The sequence below is a fragment of the Oncorhynchus gorbuscha genome, linkage group LG21, assembly GCF_021184085.1.
Source record: "Oncorhynchus gorbuscha isolate QuinsamMale2020 ecotype Even-year linkage group LG21, OgorEven_v1.0, whole genome shotgun sequence".
In the NCBI taxonomy this organism is placed as follows: domain Eukaryota; kingdom Metazoa; phylum Chordata; class Actinopteri; order Salmoniformes; family Salmonidae; genus Oncorhynchus; species Oncorhynchus gorbuscha.
In genome coordinates this window covers 26,724,021-26,748,581 of record NC_060193.1, presented here as the reverse complement: position 1 = coordinate 26,748,581, position 24,561 = coordinate 26,724,021, and positions in this window count along the sequence as shown.

The window sequence follows — 24,561 nt, the reverse complement described above, 5'->3', positions numbered from 1 at the left end:
ACAACATGGTAGCAGCACAAAAACATGGTACAAACATTATTGGGCAAAGTCAACAGCACAAAGGACAAGAAGGTAGAGACAACAATACATCATACAAAGCAGCCACAACTGTCAGTAAGAGTGTCCATGATTGAGTCTTTAAATGAAGAGATTGAGATAAAATTGTCCAGTTTGAGTGTTTGTTGCAGCTCGTTCCAGTCGCCAGCTGCAGCGAACTGAAAAGAGGAGCGACCCAGGGATGTGTGTGCTTTGGGGACCTTTAACAGAATGTGACTGGCATAGCGGGTGTTGTATGTGGAGAGTGAGGGCTGCATTACATATCTCAGATAGGGGGGAGTGAGGCCTAAGAGGGTATTATAAATAAGCATCAACCAGTAGGTCTTGCGACGAGTATACAGAGATGACCAGTTTACAGAGGATTATAGAGTGCAGTGAGGTGTCCTATAAGTAGCATTGGTGGCAAATCTGATGGCCAAATGGTAAAGAACATCTAGCCGCTCGAGAGCACCCAATCTATAAATTATGGCTCCGTGATCTAGCATGGGTAGGGTGGTCATCTGAATTATGGTTAGTTTGGCAGCTGGGGTGAAAGAGGAGCAATTACGATTGAGGAAACCAAGCCTAGATTTAACTTTAGCCTGCAGCTTTGATATGTGCTGAGAGAAGGACAGTGCACCCAAGTACTTGTATGAGGTGACTACCTCAAGCTCTAAACCCTCAGAGGTAGTAATACCACCTGTGGGAAGTATGGTGGGGGCAGCATCACCCTGTGGGGATGGTTTTCAGTGGCAGGGAGACTATCAGGATCGAGGGAAAGATGAACGGAGAAAAGTACAGAGAGATCCTTGATGGAAACCTGCTCCAGAGTGCTCGGGACCTCAGACTGGGGGGGAAGGTTCACCTTCCAATAGGACAACAACCCTGAGCACATAGCCAAGACAATGCAGGAGTGGCTTTGAGACTTGTCCCAAAGCCTCTCCTGAATTGTCCTTGAGTGGCCCAGCCAGAGCCCGGACTTGAACCCAATCGGACATCTCCGGAGAGACCTGAAAATAGCTGTGCAGCGACACTCCCAATCCAAAATGACAGAGCTTGAGAGGATCTGCAGAGAGGAATGGGAGAAACTCCCCAAATACAGGTGTGCCAAGCTTCTAGCATCATACCCAAGAAGACTTTAGGCTGTAATCGCTGCCAAAGGTACTTCAACAAAGTACTGCATAAAGGGTCAGAATATTTATGTTATGTTATGGGGTATTGTGTATAGATAGATGAGCAAAAACAGATATTTAATGAATTTTAGAATAAGGCTGTAACATAACAAAATTTTGAAAAAGTCAAATTACAGATTAATGGCTCAGGCCCATCCGATGGTAAGAGTCAGGGAAAATCCAATAGCTATAGTGAGAAAAATCCAAAATAGATAGAGTACAGATGAGGTACTTACATTACACAATTACAACAAGCAGGTATGAAAGTAGCCTCCAGAGCCTGCAGTGCTAATGGGTTCCCACTAGACAACACAGCCACAAAGTCCATGAAGAGCATGAGGTGTGGCTAACGTCAGTCAGCTTGAGCTATCTACCGAGCTAGCATACGAGCTACCGAGCTAGCATCGGTAGCACAGAGCAGATCCTCCATATGACGTTGACAAATAGTGCATTATGGGTAGATTAGAAGATATCCAAAATAACTTAATAAATATGGAATAACCCAACACCATAACAATGTTTGTACTTATAGGTAACCAGATTGTGACTACAACTAAGCCTTTGAGCACAATGAGTTGCTACATTGGTGACTAAAAACTCATGATTTCTACCCTATAAGGTGACTTTAGCTGTTTATTTAAACTCCTGAAGTATTACGACACCTCTCCAATTCACAATTTTCTTCGGGCTGAGAAGTTATAAACAAAACGGCATGATGAATAATTGATCAGACACTCTTTTTTTTCAGATGGACATGAACCATATGCTGCATCTGCCATGCTGTCATGACCTTCTGAAACATTCAAGTCAGTCGTCTTTAGCCAAGCTCAGCAGGGAACCGCAATGACAAAGAAGATGACGAAGAAGGCGAAGAAGTGGAAAAGAAAACGTGTTAAGAACAGACCTAATAGCTATCACTTTGAAGCAATAAGCAATTCAAATCAAAGAGAATAATGATGCATGCACTCAACCTGAGGACAAGAGAGGGAATAAGGAGGAAGGAAACAGCACAGACAGCAAAGGAGACGACAACAAACACCTTTGAAAGGTTGCTGGCTGAAGCTGAGAGGCAGGAGGTTGCTTTTAGGGGAGGCAGCATGTGGAAGGTGGTGTCAAAGCCTGGAAGTCGGTCAGCATTTGAGGAGCTTTTTGTTTTGGCTGCTCACTCGTGGTCTGGAGAGGTTTTTGCTCATTCGAAAAAGACCCCTTTACAAGGGACAACTCTCCTCCTCTAATATCCTTCATTAAACAAGGGTCACTTCTTATCGTCTTATCACCGATCTTTCAGATAAATGGCATCAGGAGTGGTCCTAACCTCCACCCAAGCACCGGAAGTAAATAATCAAGTGAATGAATGGATAACAACATGCAAGAGACATGTCATCATAGATAACAGATCTTTAGCACGAAAGAAGGAATGCATGAATGACTGAAAAAACAAATGTCCGAAAGTAATTAAACATATGATGAACTGAATGACTGCATGTCAGATTGCTCCATGAGGCACTTCTAAGAAGGTTAATAATTAGCGTCGGCTCAGTTTTTCTAGAAAACACAGAAGGTTATGTTTCCCAGAATGCCACCTGTTTCCACCAGCAAGGACAGTGACATCCTGCAAAGTCAGGTGTGGGTCAGACGAAATCCCGGGGGTAAAAACTTGATGTCTAAAAAAAAAAATGCTTTGATGAATTAACAGCTCTCAAAGGCCTTATTTAGCTTTAATTATATTCAATGGAATAACTGTGTGTTAGTGGTGGTGGTGGTGTAAAAAGGAATAACTCTCCTCTAATATCTCCCAGTCACTCTTCTTATCGTATTCTCACGATCTTCCCAATAAATGGCATGTGGTCCTTACCTCAACCCAAGCATCGCAAGTAAATAATCAAGTGAATAAATGAATAACAACATGAAAGAGACATGAGATCATAAATAACAGCAGCTAGGTTTCCATCCAATTGGCAACAGATTTTATGCAAATTTTTACAAATCTGCATAAAGAAAATACATGCATTTTCGCACCAGTGGTGTGTTTCCATCAAACGGACTAGTTGCAGATAAGAATCTGTGCCTTTTGGCTTAAGTTTTCCTTTACCGAATATAAATTGCATGTTCAATGTGTTTCCATTGCATTTTCCAGTAGTTTTATCTCAAACTGTTGAGTTAAAAAAGCAAATGTGTCTATTCTGGTCTTGGCACGTACGCTCTAGCCAACAGCTCACAGATACAGTGGGTAGGCTCTGCCGGTAGGTCAGGGATGGGCAATTTTGATGGGGGTGGGGGCCACAAAAAACCTGTCTGCGTACCCACATCCATACACCCATTTTTGCAGCACCCCTCATGACAGAGAAGATAATTGTTTCCCTGCAATTCTAAAGCAAGTTTGCTGCTATTCTACAAATTTTGCCATGGGGCAGAGAGATGAATTTGCAATTTTACAACTAAATTCATGCAATTGTACTTTTGGGGGGGGGTTCTGAGGTGCCAGTTGCCCATCCCTGGTCTACATGATGAGATTATTATGGATAAGAGCGAGAATACGTCAAACGGCTGTCAAGCATTGATCATTAAGTCACCAGAATAAGACCCTCTACATCTATTGGAAAGGAGTATCAAAATCACTGTGCACTTTCACAACCCTGCGAAGTTCATCATAAGTTATTTAATCTGTAGTCTAATAAACTCCATGGTTTCCGGAGTCGTTGTCACGCCCTGACCTTAGAGAGCCTTTTTATTTCTCTCTTTGGTTAGGTCGGGGTGTGATTTGGGTGGGCATTCTAGTTTTTCTATTTCTTTGTTGGCCGGGTATGGCTCCCAATCAGAGGCAGCTGTCTATCGTTGTCTGTGATTGGGGATCATACTTAGGCAGCCTTTTTTCCCACCTTAGGTTGTGGGATCTTGTTTTTGTGTAGTGCCTGTGAGCACTCCAGTCGTTACGTCTCGTTTGCTGTTCATTGTTTTGTTTGTGAGTTTCATTTGAATAAACATGTGGAACTCTATGCATGCTACGCCTTGGTCCACTCATTTCAGCGAACGTGACAGTCGTAGTGGGAGGACCACACTCCATGTCGTCGCGAGACTGCAAGTTTACTTCGATATGATGGTTGCTATATCAATATTTGTGCATAATTATTTTTTACTTATCTAGGCAAGTCAGTTAAGAACAAATTCTTATTTACAATGACGGACTAGGAGCAGTGGGTTAACTGCCTTGTTCGGGGACAGAACAACAGATTTTTACCTTGTCAGCTCATGGATTCGATCTAGCAACCTTTCGGTTAATGGCCCAACGCTCTAACCAATAGGCTACCTGCCACTCCGGTTCCACTGCCATTTCTCTGAAAATTAATTCCCACCATGTCGAACTAACAAATGATCTGTTGGCATTTATAAAATTGTACAGAAACTTCCTGTTTCCATCACAGCTGTCATGATTATTTTTTAAAATATGGTATGACTTTACTCTCATAGCAACTGTGGATGGAAATGTGGTTACAGACTGAGAGTTAGATTCTAGAAGTCAACCACATTGACTGTCTTGTGTTTTAGGAACATACTGATCCAGACAGATTCCATTCCTGACATCAATGACCTAAACCGAAGACGTCTGTACCGAGAGGCTTTGGCCTAACTAACCCAGCAGAGCTGACCTATAGGACCAGCATTGGCATGGCTTCTACACCACTGCACTTATCCCCGATGTCAGTGGGCATGAAATTACTTGAATGATAATTAGAGACTGATGCGATGACTTGTGATCATCTTTGGAAATGAAGCTAAATAAAGAGAGAACATGGAGATGGTGCCATGTAGTTTTTGGCCAGATAGCTCACGATTGCCTGAGTTGATCTCATCATGGAGATCACAGTGACTTTAATATTCTAAATGTGTGGATGTTGGAGGTGGCTGGTGGAGATGATCATGATGATGACGACGATTATGACAATGGTAACAATTATTCCAGTTTAAGGTACAGATTGAATTTACTGGGGGGAATTTTATTTATTTTTATTTCACCTTTATTTAACCAGGTAGGCAAGTTGAGAACAAGTTCTCATTTACAATTGCGACCTGGCCAAGATAAAGCAAAGCAGTTCGACAGATACAATGACACAGAGTTACACATGGAGTAAAACAAACATACAGTCAATAATACAGTATAAACAAGTCTATATACAATGTGAGCAAATGAGGTGAGAAGGGAGGTAAAGGCAAAAAAGGCCATGGTGGCAAAGTAAATACAATATAGCAAGTAAAACACTGGAATGGTAGTTTTGCAATGGAAGAATGTGCAAAGTAGACATAAAAATAATGGGGTGCAAAGGAGCAAAATAAATTAATTAATTAAATACAGTTGGGAAAGAGGTAGTTGTTTGGGCTAAATTATAGGTGGGCTATGTACAGGTGCAGTAATCTGTAAGATGCTCTGACAGTTGGTGCTTAAAGCTAGTGAGGGAGATAAGTGTTTCCAGTTTCAGAGATTTTTGCAGTTCGTTCCAGTCACTGGCAGCAGAGAACTGGAAGGAGAGGCGGCCAAAGAAAGAATTGGTTTTGGGGGTGGCCAGAGAGATATACCTGCTGGAGCGTGTGCTACTGGTGGGAGATGCTATGGTGACCAGCGAGCTGAGATAAGGGGGGACTTTACCTAGCAGGGTCTTGTAGATGACATGGAGCCAGTGGGTTTGGCGAAGAGTATGAAGCGAGGGCCAGCCAACGAGAGCGTACAGGTCGCAATGGTGGGTAGTATATGGGGCTTTGGTGACAAAACGGATTGCACTGTGATAGACTGCATCCAATTTGTTGAGTAGGGTATTGGAGGCTATTTTGTAAATGACATCGCCAAAGTCGAGGATTGGTAGGATGGTCAGTTTTACAAGGGTATGTTTGGCAGCATGAGTGAAGGATGCTTTGTTGCGAAATAGGAAGCCAATTCTAGATTTAACTTTGGATTGGAGATGTTTGATATGGGTCTGGAAGGAGAGTTTACAGTCTAACCAGACACCTAAGTATTTGTAGTTGTCCACGTATTCTAAGTCAGAGCCGTCCAGAGTAGTGATGTTGGACAGGCGGGTAGGTGCAGGTAGCGATCGGTTGAAGAGCATGGATTTAGTTTTACTTGTATTTAAGAGCAATTGGAGGCCACGGAAGGAGAGTTGTATGGCGTTGAAGCTTGCCTGGAGGGTTGTTAACACAGTGTCCAAAGAAGGGCCGGAAGTATACAGAATGGTGTCGTCTGCGTAGAGGTGGATCAGGGACTCACCAGCAGCAAGAGCGACCTCATTGATGTATACAGAGAAGAGAGTCGGTCCAAAAATTGAACCCTGTGGCACCCCCATAGAGACTGCCAGAGGTCCGGACAGCAGACCCTCCGATTTGACACACTGAACTCTATCAGAGAAGTAGTTGGTGAACCAGGCGAGGAAATCATTTGAGAAACCAAGGCTGTCGAGTCTGCCGATGAGGATGTGGTGGTTGACAGAATCGAAAGCCTTGGCCAGATCAATGAATACGGCTGCACAGTAATGTTTCTTATCGATGGCGGTTAAGATATCGTTTAGGACCTTGAGCGTGGCTGAGGTGCACCCATGACCAGCTCTGAAACCAGATTGCATAGCAGAGAAGGTATGGTTAGATTCGAAATGGTCGGTAATCTGTTTGTTGACTTGGCTTTCGAAGACCTTAGAAAGGCATGGTAGGATAGATATAGGTCTGTAGCAGTTTGGGTCAAGAGTGTCCCCCCCTTTGAAGAGGGGGATGACCGCAGCTGCTTTCCAATCTTTGGGAATCTCAGACGACACGAAAGAGAGGTTGAACAGGCTAGTAATAGGGGTGGCAACAATGGGGTGGGTGGGAAGGGGTGGTCCAAAATAAAGGAGGATCGTCCAACTTTTTTTTGTTGCTTTGGGGAGGGTTGTTTGGTTTTTTATTGGGCACGGGGGAGGAAAGTGCATTCTGCTCGTATTTTCTCTAATAAACAATGGCTTGACTTACTTTTTATATTATTACCCTGATAAAGTTTAGAAACATTTGTGAAGGTTTGGTATGGTGTGACTATTCCTAAGCTTTAGCTACTGCAGGCCTATGATATGAAACCAGTGTGCTCATTCGCTCCAACTGACTCAGACAGTTGAACTTGAGGTGAGGAAGTCTGTTTCTGTCACCCCCTGATCTGTTTCACCTGTCTTCGTGCTTGTCTCCACCCCCCTCCAGGTGTCGCCCATCTTCCCCATTATCCCCTGTGTATTTATACCTGTGTTCGCTGTTTGTCTGTTGACAATTTGTTTTGTTCGTAGAACCTACCAGCATTTTGTTTCCTTGCTTCCGCCTGTACCTTACTCCTGTTTTCTAGTTTCCCGGTTCTGACCCTGAGCCTGCCTGTCGTACTGTACCTTTGCCCCACTACTCTGGATTACCGACCTCTGCCTGACCTGACCCTAAACCCGCCTGCTGTTCCGGTGCTTTACACCCTCTCTGGATTATTGACCCCTGCCTGCCTTGACCTGTCGTTTGCCTGCCCCTGTTTAAAGAATAAACGTTGGTTTCTTCAACACTGTCTGCACCTGGGTCATACCTTAAAACGTGATAGTTTCAGGCCTGCCAGAGTTATTCGTTATACAAAATATTTGGATCGAAAATTAAGAATTAGATTCCTTCTGCACATCTATATCTCTATAGCAGACGCAGTAGCCATCTGTCATAAATAAATGCATGTCGGTGTCGTAGCATGCCACCATCATATCTCTACCACTCTCTCTCTCTCTGGGGTTAAGCCCAAACTTCTCTTCCTGTATGTATATGTATATATATATATGTATACAGTACCAGTCAAAAGTTTGGACACACCTATTCATTCCAGGGTTTTTCTTTATTTTTACTATTTTCTACATTGTAGAATAATAGTGAAGACATCACAACTATGAAATAACACATATATAATCATGTAGTAACCAAAAAAGTGTTAAACAAATCAAAATATATTTTATATTTGACAATCTTCAAAGTAGCCACCCTTTGCCTTGACAGCTTTACACACTCTTGGCAAGCGTCATGAGGTAGTCACCTGCAATACATTTCAATTGATCGGTGTGCCTTGTTAAAAGTTCATTTGTGGAATTTCTTTCCTCCTTACTGCATTTGAGCCAATCAGTTAGTTGTGTTGTGACAAGATAGGGGTGGTATACAGAAGATAGCCCATCTCCACAGAGGAACTCTGGAGCTCTGTCAGAGTGACCATCGGGTTCTTGGTCACCTCCCTGACAAAGGCCCTTCTCCCCTGATTGCTCAAGGAAGAGTCTTGGGGGCTCCAAACTTATTTCATTTAAGAGGCCACTGTTTTCCTGGGGAACTTCAATGCTGCAGACAATTTTTTGGTACCTTTCCCCAGATCTGTGCCTCAACACAATCCTGTCTCGGAGCTCTACGAACAATTCCTTCAACCTCATGGCTTGGTTTTTTTCTCTGACATGCACTGTCAATCGTGGGACCTTATACAGGCAGGTGTGTGCCTTTCCAAATCATGTCCAATCAATTGAATTTACCACAGGTGAACTCCAATCGAGTTGTAGAAACATCTCAAGGATGATCAATGGAAACCGGATGCACCTGAGCTCAATTTAGATTCTAATAGCAAAGGGTCTGAATACTTGTGTAAAAAGTCAAGGGTCTGAATTCTTTCAGAAGGCAATGTATTTATGTAAAAACAAAAATAGGGACGACAATTGAAATAAGTTCCCAACTTCATTGTGCAATCCCGCTCACTTTTACACTTTTAAAAATCTTTGTGTATATTTGTCTTTTTTTTACTGACAAATAAAAGCAATCAATCAATCCAAACTGTGCAGTGGCCAATGGATGAATGTAAAGAGACATCTATTACAAAACACAAAAATGTTTAATGACATTCGGAGATTGTCAAGCCTTCAATACCGAGTAAGCCTACGAGGTAGGGAGGGATTTGTTTTCTGCTTGTCCAGATTTACATAGTCTATTTACTGTTTTTTTTGATGACACCTTGAGTTGGACCAGCCCCTCCCCCCTAGCAAAAGTCCTTTCATGTATTCACTCCTATTATATCTGTCTTTAAAGTGAGATATTTCAACCTCCATGCAAAGTGAAAATTTGGCTCGAAGCTGGTTGGGAACAACATCAGGCTATGTTTAATGGCTCATCTTCAAACAGCTCCTGACCTTTAGTTTGTTTGTCAGTTTGTTAGCTGAGGCTGGGGAAACAATGCAGGTTCCCTGCTCTTACCATATTCTCCCCACGCAGCATACTGACGCTACAAACAAGTCCACTATGACTTTGAAACGTTTAAGCACTATCTATGATCAACTAACATTTAGAGCTTACAATATTCTGAAATATTATATTAATATATTAACTGACCATAACGTGGTACAATCATAATCATGCTTTCCATGTTTTAACAGAATAGGTGGTCGTCACGTTCGTTGTAAGGCATGGACCAAAGCGCAGCGTGGTAAGTGTTCATGATTCTTTATTGCTCAAAACACTCGAACAAGAAAACAAAGAGAAAAACAAACAGTTCTGTAAGGCAAATCAACTATACAGAAAACAACTACCCACATAAACCAGGTTGGGAAAAGGCTGCCTAAGTATGATTCCCAATCAGAGACAACGATAGACAGCTGCTTCTGATTGGGAACCACACTCGGCCAAAAACGAAGAAATAGAAAACATAGAAATAAAGAAACTAGAATGCCCACCCTAGTCACACCCTGGCCTACCCAAAATAGAGAATAAAAGCCTCTCTATGGCCAGAGCGTGACAGTGGTAGATTTGACTGATTTGGCAGTACACAAAAATATAGGATTTAATTGGGTCTTGCTTCTCCAAAAATATTCCATCAGGAGTTGCATATAGTTTATATTCAACATACTGTACTTGATCATTGGTTTCGCAATAATAAAAATAAAATGAACATATACTCTTACATCATACTCTGCCTGGTTACATGAGTGAATAACATTTGTTGCGCGAATGAGGGATACATGTGCATTGAGAAGTAAATTAAAGGGTGAAGTATATGTCAATATAATGGTTACACGAAATGAATGACTTTGACATTAAAGCTTGCATTGTGTTACTTTCATTTCCGGTCAAAAGGGCTGCTTCTGGTTTTACACTTATTTGTGTTTGTAGTAACAGGACTTCCTTATCTAGCTCAATCAAATGACTCATTATGCAACGTTTAAAGTGTTGGTAGAAGTACAGTATGTACAGGAGACACATTGTATGCACCGTTCAACTAAATGTTTCCTTGCAGGTTCCCTCTCAGTAATGCACAACAATAAGAAAGGATAACACATACAAATAAAGTATAAATACAAGGGACCCAACAATTTATAGTACAATATTTACATGTGTGTCGGATAAGGGGGGATAATGTGTGTGAATGCATGTATGCTAAGGTATGGAGATTCAGTGCAGGTGATCAGTCCAGTGTTCAGCAGCCTGATGACTTGTGGTTAGAAACTGTCTCTGAACCTGTTGGTCTGAGACCCGATGCTCCGATACCATCTGCCTGACGGTAAGGGAGTGAACAGTCTGTGGGAGGGGTGAGTGGGGTCCTTAATGTTGCTGTGGGACTTCCTCAGGCACCATTTTGAGTGGATGTCCTGAATGGGTGGGAGGATGGCCTCAGTGACGTGCTGGGCCGTCTTCACCACCTGCTGGAGGGCCTTGCGGTCGTAGGCTTCTCTGTCAGGTTCTCTGTATACACTGAGGAACTTCAAACTGCTGACTCTCTCCACTGCAGTCGCGTCAATGTGTATCAGGCCCAGGACCCTGAGCTTGGTGACAACCTTATCAATAGTATTGAATGCCGAACTGGGAACAATAGTATTGAATATTGAACGGTAGTCCATGAACAGCATTCTCAAATAGGTGTTCCTCTATTCCAGGTGTGTTAGGGCGTGGATCTGTTGTGGGCAAATTGGAGTGGGTCCAGTGTGTCTGACATTCTGGCCTTGATGTGGGCCATGACCAGCCTCTCAAAACAATTCATGACAGGGGTGAATACAATGGGGCGATAGTCATTCAGGCAGGTCACCTCTGTTTTCTTGGGCACTGTGACAATGGTGGTCTCCTTGAAACAAGTGGGGGCTACAGCCCGGGACATGAAAATGTCTGAGAAGATGCCTTCCAGCTGCTCAGCGCACGCTATGAAGAAGCAGCCAGAGATGCCTTCTGGGCCAGTGGCTTTTTGAGTATTCACTCCCTTCAGAGTTTTCCTCACATCAGCCTCGGAGAGCGAAATCACCTGGTTATCCGGCGCAGCGATTGCCCTCCTGTGTGGCTCGGTGTTGTCTGCCTCGAAGAGAGCATAGAATGTATTAAGCTTGTCTAGGAGAAAGGCTTCAGTGGGCATCACACCTGGATTTGCCTTTGTACTCTGTGATAGCTTGTAGTCCTTGCCACATGCGTCGCGAGTCTGAGTTACCGAACAGTGATTCAAGTTTGAGTCAATATTGTCTTTTAGCATCCCTAATTGTTTTGCGGAGCTCGTACCTGCTTGCCTTGTATGCATCGTGTGCAACCTGGTCATCAGGGTTTGTTTTACTGACCTTGAATGCTGCAGTACGGGCTCTCAGCATGGCATGTACTTCTCCGTTCATCCATTGTTTTTGTTTGGGCTATGTCTGGATTGTTATTGTGGGTATAACATCATCAACACATTTCATGATGAAGCCTGTGACTGACAATGTATATTTTTCAATGTTGATGGATGAGGCCTGGTTGGATGAGTGTTTGATCATATTCCAGTCAGTATTCTCAAAGCAGTCCTGCAGCATTGAGTCTGCATCCGTCTAGCACCTCATTATTCTCTGTGCTTGTGGCTTCCTCTTGAAGAGCTTGCTTGTAGTCATTTATTTCACCTTTATTTAACCAGGTAGGCTAGTTGAGAACAGGTTCTCATTTGCAACTGCGACCTGGCCAAGATAAAGCATAGCAGTGTGAACAGACAACACAGAGTTACACATGGAGTAAACAATTAACAAGTCAATAACACAGAGAAAAAAAGGGGAGTCTATATACAATGTGTGCAAAAGGCATGAGGAGGTAGGCGAATAATTACAATATTGCAGATTAACACTGGAGTGATAAATGATCAGATGATCATGTACAGGTAGAGATATTGGTGTGCAAAAGAGCAGAAAAGTAAATAAATAAAATCTGTGGGGATGAGGTAGGTGAAAATGGGTGTGCTATTTACCAATAGATTATGTACAGCTGCAGCGATCAGTTAGCTGCTCAGCTAGCTGATGTTTGAAGTTGGTGAGGGAGATAAAAGTCTCCAACTTCAGCGATTTTTGCAATTCGTTCCAGTCATGGAGTAGGAACAAAGAGACGTGATCTGATTGGTCAAAGTGGGGGCGGGGAATGGCCATGGCTTATTACCTCGGCAGATAGTGGGGTCTGCATTTTAGCATACACCTCCCCCTACTCTGCGGTTTGATCCATATCGGAAGACGGAGAAACCGTCTGGTTGAATAGCTGAGGTTGGTGTATTGTTCGTCAGCCATGTTTCTGTGAAGACTAAAAACACAGCATTCCCTGATGTCCCTCTGCGATTGAAGCCTTGCTCTGAGTTAGTCAATTTTATTATCCAGTGATTGGCCATTAGCCATCAGAATACTAGCAAGAGGAGGCCGTGGTGCGTGTCCTTTCAGCCTAGCTTGGTGTCCCCTTTGCAGTCCGCCGGTCAGTAGCAACAGGTAAGAGCAAATGAGGGAATATATTCCAGATCTAATGTCCAGAAGTGTTTGTCAGTCATAGGCAATTGTTACATTAATATTCTGAGCAAACAAAGTAATAATTATAGAAATTGCCATACAATCGACCAGGAACCGGCAAGACGAGCACCCTACCCAGCACCGCCATCTTACTTTTACCGTAGCCTATAAGTAAGAGGAGGAAAGAACATTTCCATAAATCTTCAGAAGAATATAAGGGGAAGTGTATAGAGTCCCCACATAATGACATTGTGGCTTTCCCCATGACTCCAGCAAATGTAGATACAATAGACCTTTTGTATATGCCATTATCAGTTCAGTTGGCTGAACGCAACCCAGATATTTCATACATCAGAACGTCTTTCCCCTCCATCTGCACAAATTATGCGTGTTGCGCCCAGTCAATATGAAACAAGGAATCATGGTGCACTCTCAACTATATATCCATCGGGAGAAGTCAGTATTTTAATCACTTCGGCAAGCGAGAGCTGACTGTGAGTGCTGTGTGTGTGCCAGCAAGTCAGCCTGGCTAAAACAAACGTGCTCCTATCACCCCTCCTGAAAGCCAGCAGCCTTTCTTCTCAAATGTAGTTCCCCCCCCCCCGACAATATCTCCCATAGATAGTAATAAAACACTTGGAAAGTGAAAGTTAATAGATATTCGAGTCGGGTTGCCTAGCGCCTGCATTAGTAATGTCGCTCCTTTGTCGGCAGCAGACTTGAGCTAAATTAGAGTTTGATTGCTATGGCGTCATTGACAAATTACAATTGAATTTGGGGTTTTGAAGGGTCTTCTAATTGGCTCCGAACGGAGCCAGCGACTTCTGCCATGAATCACATTTATTGGTGATCATATCAACAAGCATTAGAGGCTAAGGCATGAATGTGTCACATATTGGCCAGTAGAGTCAAGGATGTCTATACTTTTTATTAACTAGTGGTGCGGAAAACAACTGTAGGTGACTAAGGCTTCTGTGAAGCAGCATCATACAGTATACCCTGTGAGGGCCTATCTGTCCTCAAATACAGGATATCACAATACCTAAACTCTTGTGGACAGACTACGTAAAAAAAAAATGGTATCATAGATCTGTCATGACACAACGGGATGTGTGAGATAATGAGCAGCATTAGTTTCGGTGCTTGGGTTTTTCGTCACTGGTTATTTGGACAAATCACAATTTCGCTGGTGTTAGCGTCTTTCGCTGGTGTTAGCGTCTTTCGCTGGTGTTAGCGTCTTTCGCTGGTTTTAGCGTCTTTCGCTGCTGTTAGCATCTTTCGCTGGTGTTAGCGTCTTTCGAATTTCAGAAGGGGATGGGACATTTGACCAATAGACTTGGACGTAACTTGCAAAGAGACAGGGTTGAGCGCTTAGTTCCGTTTCCGATCCTCATTCTATCTCTTCACTTAACAAGTTTGCAAGACTTTAGTTCTGGGTAAACTGAGATTACATAACTTAACTATATTCAAACCAACCAATATCGTCAATGACAATAGCAAAGTCGTAGCTGTGAGGAGACGACAGCCTAGCTTGAAAGAGGTAAACATAAGTATTTCGCTCCTGACATTACATTTTACTTTATCAATAGCATCACACAACGAGTATTACTTACATTGGTTCTAGTTGGCCTACTGTATTCCCCCTGTGTATCAGCTCAGGAAACATAATGGATATACACTGAGTGTACAAAACATTATGAACACTTACTCTTTCCATGACAGACTGACCAGGTGAATCCAGGGGGAAAGCTATGATCCCTTAATGATGTCACTTGTTTAATCCACTTCAAATCAGTGTAGATGAAGGGAAGGAGACAGTTTAAAGAATAATAGTTAGGTCTTGAGACATTGATTTGTGTATGTGTGCCATTAAGAGGGTGAATTGGCAAGAAAAAGTGAACGGGGTAAGGTAGTAGGTGCCAGGCGCACCGGGGATGTCAAGAATTGCAATGCTATGTGTTTTTCACACACACAACAGTTTCCCATGTGTATCACACACACAACAGTTTCCCATGTGTATCACACACACACAACAGTTTCCCATGTGTATCACACACACACAACAGTTTCCCATGTGTATCACACACACACAACAGTTTCCCATGTGTATCACACACACAACAGTTTCCCATGTATATCACACACACAACAGTTTCCCATGTGTATCACACACACAACAGTTTCCCATGTGTATCACACACACAACAGTTTCCCTAGTGTATCACACACACACAACAGTTTCCCATGTGTATCACACACACAACAGTTTCCCATATGTATCACACACGCAACAGTTTCCCATATGTATCACACACACAACAGTTTCCCATGTGTATCACACACACAACAGTTTCCCATATGTATCCTGTGGTAGCGAACCATTCCGGTAAACTTGCTAGAACAGGTGGCCTGCAAGGCTAGCATTTATCTTTATTGCAGTTTATTCCCTTTCAGAGCGTCCTTGACTATTGCACAGATGGGAAACCTGGACAAATTGGAAATAACAGGAATTTGACCAAATTACCGTAACCGCAACCTCATTCACCTCAACCTCATTCACAAAAAAAAGTAATATGACAGTTTGACATAAGGATGTGAAAGAAGAGTTCTCTCAAGCTCCAAATTAATTGTCATGACTGTGCCATTACTTCTCCATGGCAACTGGTTCAAGCAGGCTTCAACGACAGTGCATTAGACCTTTCAAAAGATACTAATAACATGAAAGAGACTACAACAATGACAATTGTCTTAATTTCATTGCCAAGTAATTTCCTACAGCATATTCTTAGACATCTATTGTAGTCTCTCTACTCTCCACAATGATTATCTATCATCTTTTGCCAATCGTATCTTTGTTGTAGGAGGTATCTCGCAAATGATTCATGATTTAGTTTAGTTGGTTGATAGTCAAGCTCAGTCATATTCAATTCAACTCAAGATGTAGCCTTAAAATGTAAATTAATGTATCTTTCTGCAAAAACTCAAAGGCCATGAATTTCAAGTTCACATGGCCTTTATGAAGCAGGTTAGGATCCAAGCCTTTTCTGGGTCAGTCCTCGGGACACAATTCTTAATTGAAAGAGACAGGGGAACAGGGACTAGGCACGGAGCACATGAGAGGGTAGAGTACCTCATCTCGTTCATCCATCAGAACTAGCCTATATGCCAAACCACCAAAAGGCCAGGCTCAGCACAGGAATTAAAGGGATAGTTTGTGATTTTGGAAGTGAAGACCTTTATCTACTTCCCCAGAGTCAGATGTGATCATGGATAACATTTTTATGACTCTGCGTGCTGTTTGAAAGAAGCTGCTAACTAATGTTAGTGCAATTGCTAACTATTGGCTAGCGAAACTACCTCTAACTTCCTTCACACTGGACTCTGGGGAAGTAGATAATGGGCTTCATTGCCCAAATCCCGAACTATCCCTTTAAGAGAGTTGACTCCAGAAAATGTCTGCTTACATTTTGGTCTCCTGTTTGAGGATCATTCCTAGTTAAAGATCCCCAAATAGAAGTAGGTTACCTTTCCACCATAGCCTACAGAGCAGCATGTCAACGTCATGATGGTAGATAAATGATAATGGATGCTGTGAGACCCTATGGAATCTCACAACCTGGGGTATGTTCAATGAGCTGAAACATTAGTTGTGAACATTCTACACAATGCATTTATGTCTAAATGTTCTGTCATTGACGGCCTACCAAAAGGCAAAAGGCAAAAGGCCTCCTGCATTCTATATAAATAAATATAGGACAAAACATACATCACGACAAGAGAGACAACACAACACTACATAAAGAGAGACCTAAAGACAACAACATAGCAAGGCAGCAACACATGACAACAACATGGTAGCAACACAACACTGTGTTGGTAGCAGCACAAAACATGGTACACACATTATTGGGCACTAACAACAGCACAAAGGGCAAGAAGGTAGAGACAACAATACATCATGCAGAGCAGCCACAACTGTCAGTAAGAGTGACCATGATTGAGTCTTTGAATGATTGAGAATAAACTGTCCAGTTTTAGAGTTTGTGTCCTGCTCGTTCCAGTCACTAGCTGCAGCGAACTGAAAAGAGGAGCGACCCAGGGATGTGTGTGCTTTGATCTTTAACAGAATGAGACTGGCAGAACGGGTGTTGTATGTGGAGGATGAGGACTGCAGTAGATATATCAGATAGGGGAGTGAGGCCTAAGAGGGTTTTATAAATACCATCAACCAGTGGGTTTTGCGACGGGTATACAGAGGAGTATAGAGTGCAGTGATGTGTCCTATAAGGAGCATTAGTGGCAAATCTGATGGCCGAATGGTAAAGCACATCCAGCCGCTCGAGAGCACCCTTACCTGTCGATCTATAAATTATGTCTCCATAATCTAGCAGGGGTAGGATGGTCATCTGAATCAGGGTTAGTTTGGCAGCTGGGGTGAAAGAGGAACAATTACTATAGAGGAAATCTGTCTAGATTTAACTTTAGCCTGCAGCTTAGATATGTGCTGAGAGAACGACAGTGTACCACCTAGCCATACTCCCAAGTAGTTGTATGAGGTGACTACCTCAAGCTCTAAACCCTCAGAGGTAGTAATCACACCTGTCGGGAGAGGGGCATTCTTCTTACCAAACAACAGGACCTTTGTTTTGGAGGTATTTAGAATAAGGTTAAGGGTAGAGAAAGCTTGTTGGACACTAAGAAAGCTTTGTTGTAGAGCATTTAACACAAAACCAAGGGAGGGGCCATGTGAGTATCAGACTGTATCATCTGCATATAAATATTTGAGAGACCTTCTTACTGCCTGAGCTATGTTGTTGATGTCAATTGAGAAGAGCGTGGCGCCTAGGATTGAGCCTTGTGGTTCTCCCTTGGTGACAGGTAGTGGCTGAGACAGCAGATTCTGACTTTATACACTGCACTCTTTGAGAGAGGTAGTTAGCAAACCAGGCCAAAGACCCCTCAGAGACACCAATACTCCTTAGCCGGTCCACAAGAATGGAATGGTCTACCGTATCAAAAACTTTGGCCAAGTCAATAAAAATAGCAGCACAACATTGCTTAGATTCAAGGGCAATGGTGACATCATTGAGGACATTTAAGGTTGCAGTGACACATCCATAACCTGAGCAGAAACCATATTGCATACCAGAGAGAATACTATAGACATCAAGAAAGCCAGTCAATTGATTTTTGACACATTTGTCCAACTTTTGATAAACAGGGCAAAAAAGGGGTTGTATATACAGTGGGACAAAAAAGTATTTAGTCAGCCACCAATTGTGCAAGCTCTCCCACTTAAAAATATGAGAGAGGCCTGTAATTTTAATCATAGGTACAATTCAACTATGACAGACAAAATGAGGACGAAAAAAATCCAGAAAATCACATTGTAGGATTTTTTATGAAGTTATTTGCACATTTTGGTGGAAAATAAGTATGAAAATTACAGGCCTCTCATCTTTTTAAGTGGGAGAACTTGCACAATTGGTGGCTGACTAAATACTTTTTTGCCTCACTGTAAAAAATAGCCCTAAGACATGAAGTTCAGTCAATCCGGAACATTTCAAGAACTATAGCGATGTGGAAATGTCAATGAAAATACTCACAAGAAGTCGACAGAATGTTGAAATTCTGAATTACAGTGAAAACTCTAAAATTAGACCAGCCGTAGACAGAGCTGTATCTACATATGAGGACAACTAAGGTCCGGACCTCTGTAAAAAAATTATAATAATCCTAATAACAGATATAAACACGACCGGTCAAAAGTTTTAGAACACTCATGCAAGGGTTTATCTTTATTTTGTACTATTTCTACATTGTAGAATTGTAGTGAAGATATCAAAACTATGAAATAACACATATGGAATCATAAGATAGCCCTAAGACATGAAGTTCAGTCAATCCGGAATATTTCAAGAACTTTGAAAGTTTCTTCAAGTGCAGTCACAAAAACCATCAAGCACTATGATGAAACTGGCACTCATGAGGACCGCCACAGGAAAGGAAGACCCGGAGTTACCTCTGCTGCAGAGGATAAGTTCATTAGAGTTACTAGCCTCAGAAATGGCAGCCCAAATAAATGCTTCACAGGGTTCAAGTAACAGACCCATCTCAAAATCAACTGTTCAGAGGAGACTGCGTGTATCAGGCCTTCATGGTCGAAAGGATCATATTGGTGACCACAGGGCAACAGGTTTGAATCATAATGCGCTCTACTCGCCCATGTGAGTAATGACACAACATCACCTGAATTCCTTCAGTAAATGATTTAAAAGGACTGTTGAATAAAGACATCTCAAATCTTTGAGGAAATCTTTAAAATAATTGCCAACTGAAAGCTATGCCTCAGTCTATATATCCCTTTTCAAATCAACCTTTTTCTGCCTGCAACTGATATTGACTTTTAAGAATAGTTTGTTATGCATTTTATCTTATTTTCAGTGCTACCTAAGTCAGGTCGAGTGCTCCTGGGTAGCTTGGATGTTAAATTGTATTGGAAAAGAGGAAAGTTCAATAATGAAAAAGTCAGGAGGAAAATCATTCACTATCACACTTCATCAAACCCAAGCTCAAGAGTAAAACATGAGAGTTGTCAGCAATCTATCTTGCGACGCAGGAAATGGAACGGTTCATTTAGTTAAGAAGTGGAACATAAAATACATTAATTCAAACCGGAATAATTCATGTTGGAGCTGAGGTGTGGTAGGATGAAGAGGGTGCTATAAGTCATAGGAGTCACCAGCCTCGACTGACCGAGCCTGGCAGCAGACCCAGAACTTCTCTGACGTCCATGCCAACCCACTGGCGTACCACCTCACTGATACTTGCAAATGCTGCTGCTATAGCAATGTGGAAATGTCAATAGAAATACTCACAAGAAGTCAACAGAATGTTGAAAATCTGAATTACATTGAAAACTCAAAATGTAGTGTCACGGCGGGCTATGTGTGTAGAGAGGAATCAGGCGCAGAGAGCAGAGAGGTCCAGGGGAAAGATGCATTAATGCGGCACCAAAATGAAATGTCCAAACACGCAGGGCGCAAACACTGACCAACCCATAACAACGGGTAACAAGGTCCAGAGCACTAACAACACCAACAACACAACGTGAACATCAAAATAATCCCGCACAACAAAGGGGCGGGTTCCATACGCTAAATAGGGAAGCAAATCAAGCACACACAAAATAGGAACAGGTGTAACAAATGAGACAAAACTAACTCAAAAAGAAAAAGGGATCGGTGGCGGCTGGTAGGCCGGTCCGAACCTCTGTAAAAATTATTTTTAGAATGATCATAATAATAAATATAAACACAAATTTCAATGTTTTTTCTTTATTTGGACTATTTTCTACATTGTAGAATAATAGTGAAGACACCAAAACAATGAAGTAACACATGGAATAATGTACTAATCAAAAAAGTGTAGTAACCAAAAAGGGGTTGTATACAGAAGATAGCCCTAAGACATGAAGTTCGGTCAATTCGGATCTTGCTTTGGTCTTATGAGTCCAAATTTGAGATTGTCTTTGTGTGATGATGGTTGCTGAAAATGGGCCTCTGTGCGCCTATGTAGATATTCCATAAAAAATCTGCTGTTTCCAGCTACAATAGTAATTTACAAGATTGAAACTACTTCAGGCTAGGCTATTTTTCTCCACTTCCTGTCTGAATGACGTGCCCAAAGTTAACTGCCTGTTACTCAGACCCAGAAGCCAGGATATGCATATAATTTGTACCATTGGATAGAAAACACATTGAAGTTTGTAGATATGTTAAAACAATGTATGAGACTATAACACAATTGATATGGTAGGTGAAAATCCAAAGAAAAACCAACCAGAATTGTTTTTTTCAGAGCCCATACTCTTTCAATGGAATGCTATTTTTTACCCCTTTTTCTCCCCAATTTCGTGGTATCCAATTGTTGTAGTAGCTATTATCTTGTCTCATCGCTACAACTCCCGTACGGGCTCTGGAGAGACGAAGGTTGAAAGTAATGCGTCCTCCGATACACAACTCAACCAAGCCGCACTGCTTCTTAACACAGTGCGCATCCAACCCGGAAGCCAGCCGCACCAATGCGCCGGAGGAAACACCGTGCACCTGGCCACCTTGGCTAGCGCACACTGCGCCCAGCCCGCCACAGGAATCGCTGGTGCGCGATGAGACAAGGACACCCCTACCGACCAAGCCCTCCCTAACCCGGGCGACGGTAGGCCAATTGTGCATCGCCCCACGGACCTCCCGGTTGTGGCCGGTTACGACAGAGCCTGGGCACGAACCCAGGGACTCTGATGGCACAGCTGGCGCTGCAGTACAGTGCCCTTAAGCACTGCGCCACCCGGGAGGCCAGATTAACAAGGATTTCAACCTGACTGACGGGCGGCTCCGGCAGCTCCTGACTGACGGGCGGCTCCGGCAGCTCCTGACTGACGGGCGGCTCTGGCAGCTCCTTACTAACGAGGTGTACCTGTGGATGTATTTTAAGGCCTACCTGCAAACTCAGTGCCTCATTGCTTGACATCATGGGAAAATCAAAAGAAATCAACCAAGGGACCACCATGGGACCACGCAGCTGTAACACCGCTCAGGAAGGAGACACGTTCTGTCTCCTAGAGATGAACGTACTTTGGTGCGAAAAGTGTGAATCAATCCCAGAACAACAGCAAATGACCTTGTGAAGATGCTGGAGGAAACAGGTACAAAAGCACAGAAGAAGCCACTGCTCCAAAACTGCCATAAAAATGCCAGATTACGGTTTGCAACTGCACATGGGGACAAAGATTGTACTTTTTGGAGAAATGTCCTCTGTTCTGATCATCGACCTGGCCAAGGCTTTCGACTCTGTCAATCACCATATTCTTATCGGCAGACTCAGCAGCCTCGGTTTTTCTAATGACTGCCTTGCCTGGTTCACCAACTACTTTGCAGACAGAGTTCAGTGTGTCAAATCAGAGGGCATGTTGTCCGGTCCTCTGGCAGTCTCTATGGGGGTGCCACAGGGTTCAATTCTCGGGCCGACGCTTTTCTCTGTATATATCAATGATGCTCTTGCTGCGGGCGATTCCCTGATCCACCTCTTTGCAGACCTCCGGCCCGTCCTTGGACACTGTGCTATCTAACCTACAAACGAGCTTCAATGCCATACAACACTCCTTCTGTGGCCTCCAACTGCTCTTAAACGCTAGTAAAACCAAATGCATGCTTTTCAAACATTCGCTGCCTGCACCCGCACGCCCGACTAGCATCACCACCCTGGATAGTTCCGACCTAGAATATGTGGACATCTATAAGTACCTAGGTGTCTGGTGTCTCCTTCCAGACTCATATCAAACATCTCCAATCTAAAATCAAATCTAGAGTTGGCTTTCTATTCCGCAACAAAGCCTCCTTCACTCACGCCGCCAAACTTATTATCCTCGTAAAACTGACTACTGTCATCTACAAAATAGCTTCCAATACTCTACTCAGCAAACTGGATGCAGTTTATCACAGTGCCATCCGTTTTGTTACTAAAGCACCTTATACCACCCACCACTGCGACCTGTATGCTCTAGTCGGCTGGTCCTCGCTACATATTCGTTGCCAGACCCACTGGCTCCAGGTCATCTACAAGTCCATGCTAGGTAAAGCTCTGCCTTATCTCAGTTCACTGGTCACGATGGCAACACCCAACCGTAGCACGCACTCCAGCAGGTCTATCTCACTGACATCCCTAAAGCCAACACCTGATTTGGCCGCCTTTCCTTCCAGTTCTCTGCTGCCTGTGACTGGAACGAAATGCAAAAATCGCTGAAGTTGGAGACTTTTATCTCCCTCACCAACTTTAAACATCTGCTATCTGAGCAGCTAACCGATCGCTGCAGCTGTACAAGTCCATCGGTAAATAGCCCACCCAATTCACCTCCCTCATCCCCATACTGTTTTTATTTATTTACTTTTCTGCTCTTTTGCACACTAATATCTCTACCTGCACATAACCATTTGATAATTTATCACTCCAGTGCTAATCTGCTAAATTGTAAATTGTAATTATTCGCCTACCTCATGCCTTTTGCACACAATGTATAATGACTATTTTTTCCTTTTTTCTACTGTGTTATTGACTTGTTTATTGTTTACTCCATGTGTAACTTTGTGTTGTTGTCTGTTCACACTGCCAGGTCGCAGTTGTAAATGAGAACTTGTTCTCAACTAGCCTACCTGGTTAAATAAAGGTGGGGGGGGGTAGAACTGTTTATCCATAATGACCATCATTATGTTTGGAGGAAAAGGGGGATGCTTTCAAGCGGGAGAACACCATCCCAACCTTGAAACATGGGGGTGGCAGCATCATGTTGTGGGGGTGCTTTGATGGAGGAGGGACTGGTGCACTTCACAAAATAGATGGCATCATGAGTGAGGAAAATTATATGGATATATTTGAAGCAACATCTCAAGACATCATTCAGGGAGTTAAACCTGGGACCAACACTTTACAAGTTCCGTTGAAATACCTGTATATATACATTTGGATGCCTCCCGGGTGGCACAGTGGTTTAAGGCACTGCATCACAGTGCTAGCTGTGCGCAGCGCATGCTGACCAGGTTGCTAGGTGTACGGTGTTTCCTCCAACACATTGGTGCGGCTGGCTTCCGGGTTGGATGTGCGTTGTGTCAAGAAGCATGGTTGGGTTGTGTTTCAGAGGACGCATGGCTCTCGACCTTCACCTCTCCCGAGCCTGTACGGGAGTTGCAGCAATGAGACCAGACAGTAACTACTACCAATCGGGGAGAAAAAAGGGGGGGTTAAAATATATATATATATTTCAACTTACTGTTGAGAGTTGGAATAGTAGAATACAAAAGGTGCCATTTCAAAACGTAGTTGTGCATTAGCAGTTTTCCTCTTGTTATCTAGATCACCTGTACTCCACACAGAGAGACACGTACAAAGCTCTCCCTCGCCCTTCATTAGGCAAATCTGACCATAATTATATCCTCCTGATTCCTGCTTACAAGCAAAAATTTAAGCTGGAAGCACCAGTGACTCTATCAATAAAAAAGTGGTCAGATGAAGCAGATGCTAAAATACAGGACTGGTTTGCTAGCACAGACTGGACTATGTTCCGGCATTCTTCCTATGGCATTGAGGAGTACACCACATCAGTCATTGGCTTCATCAATAAGTGCATCAATGACGTCGTCCCCACAGTGACGTACATACATACCCCAACCAGAAGCCATGGATTACAGGCAACATCCACACTGAGCTAATGACTAGAGCTGCTGCTTTCAAGGAGCGGGACTCTAACCCGGAAGCTTATAAGAAAACCCGCTATGCCCTCCGACAAACCATCAAATAGGCAAAGTGTCAATACGGGACTAAGATCGAATCGTACAACATCGGCTCCGGTCGGATGTGGCAGGGCTTGCAAACCATTACAGACTACAAAGGGAAGCACAGCCGAGAGCCTACAAGACAAGCTAAACTACTTCTATGCTCGCTTCAACGCAAGCAACACTGAAACATGCATGAGAGCACCAGCTGTTCTGGATGACTGTGTGATCTCGCACTCCGCAGCCGATGTGAGTAAGACCTTTAAACAGGTCAAC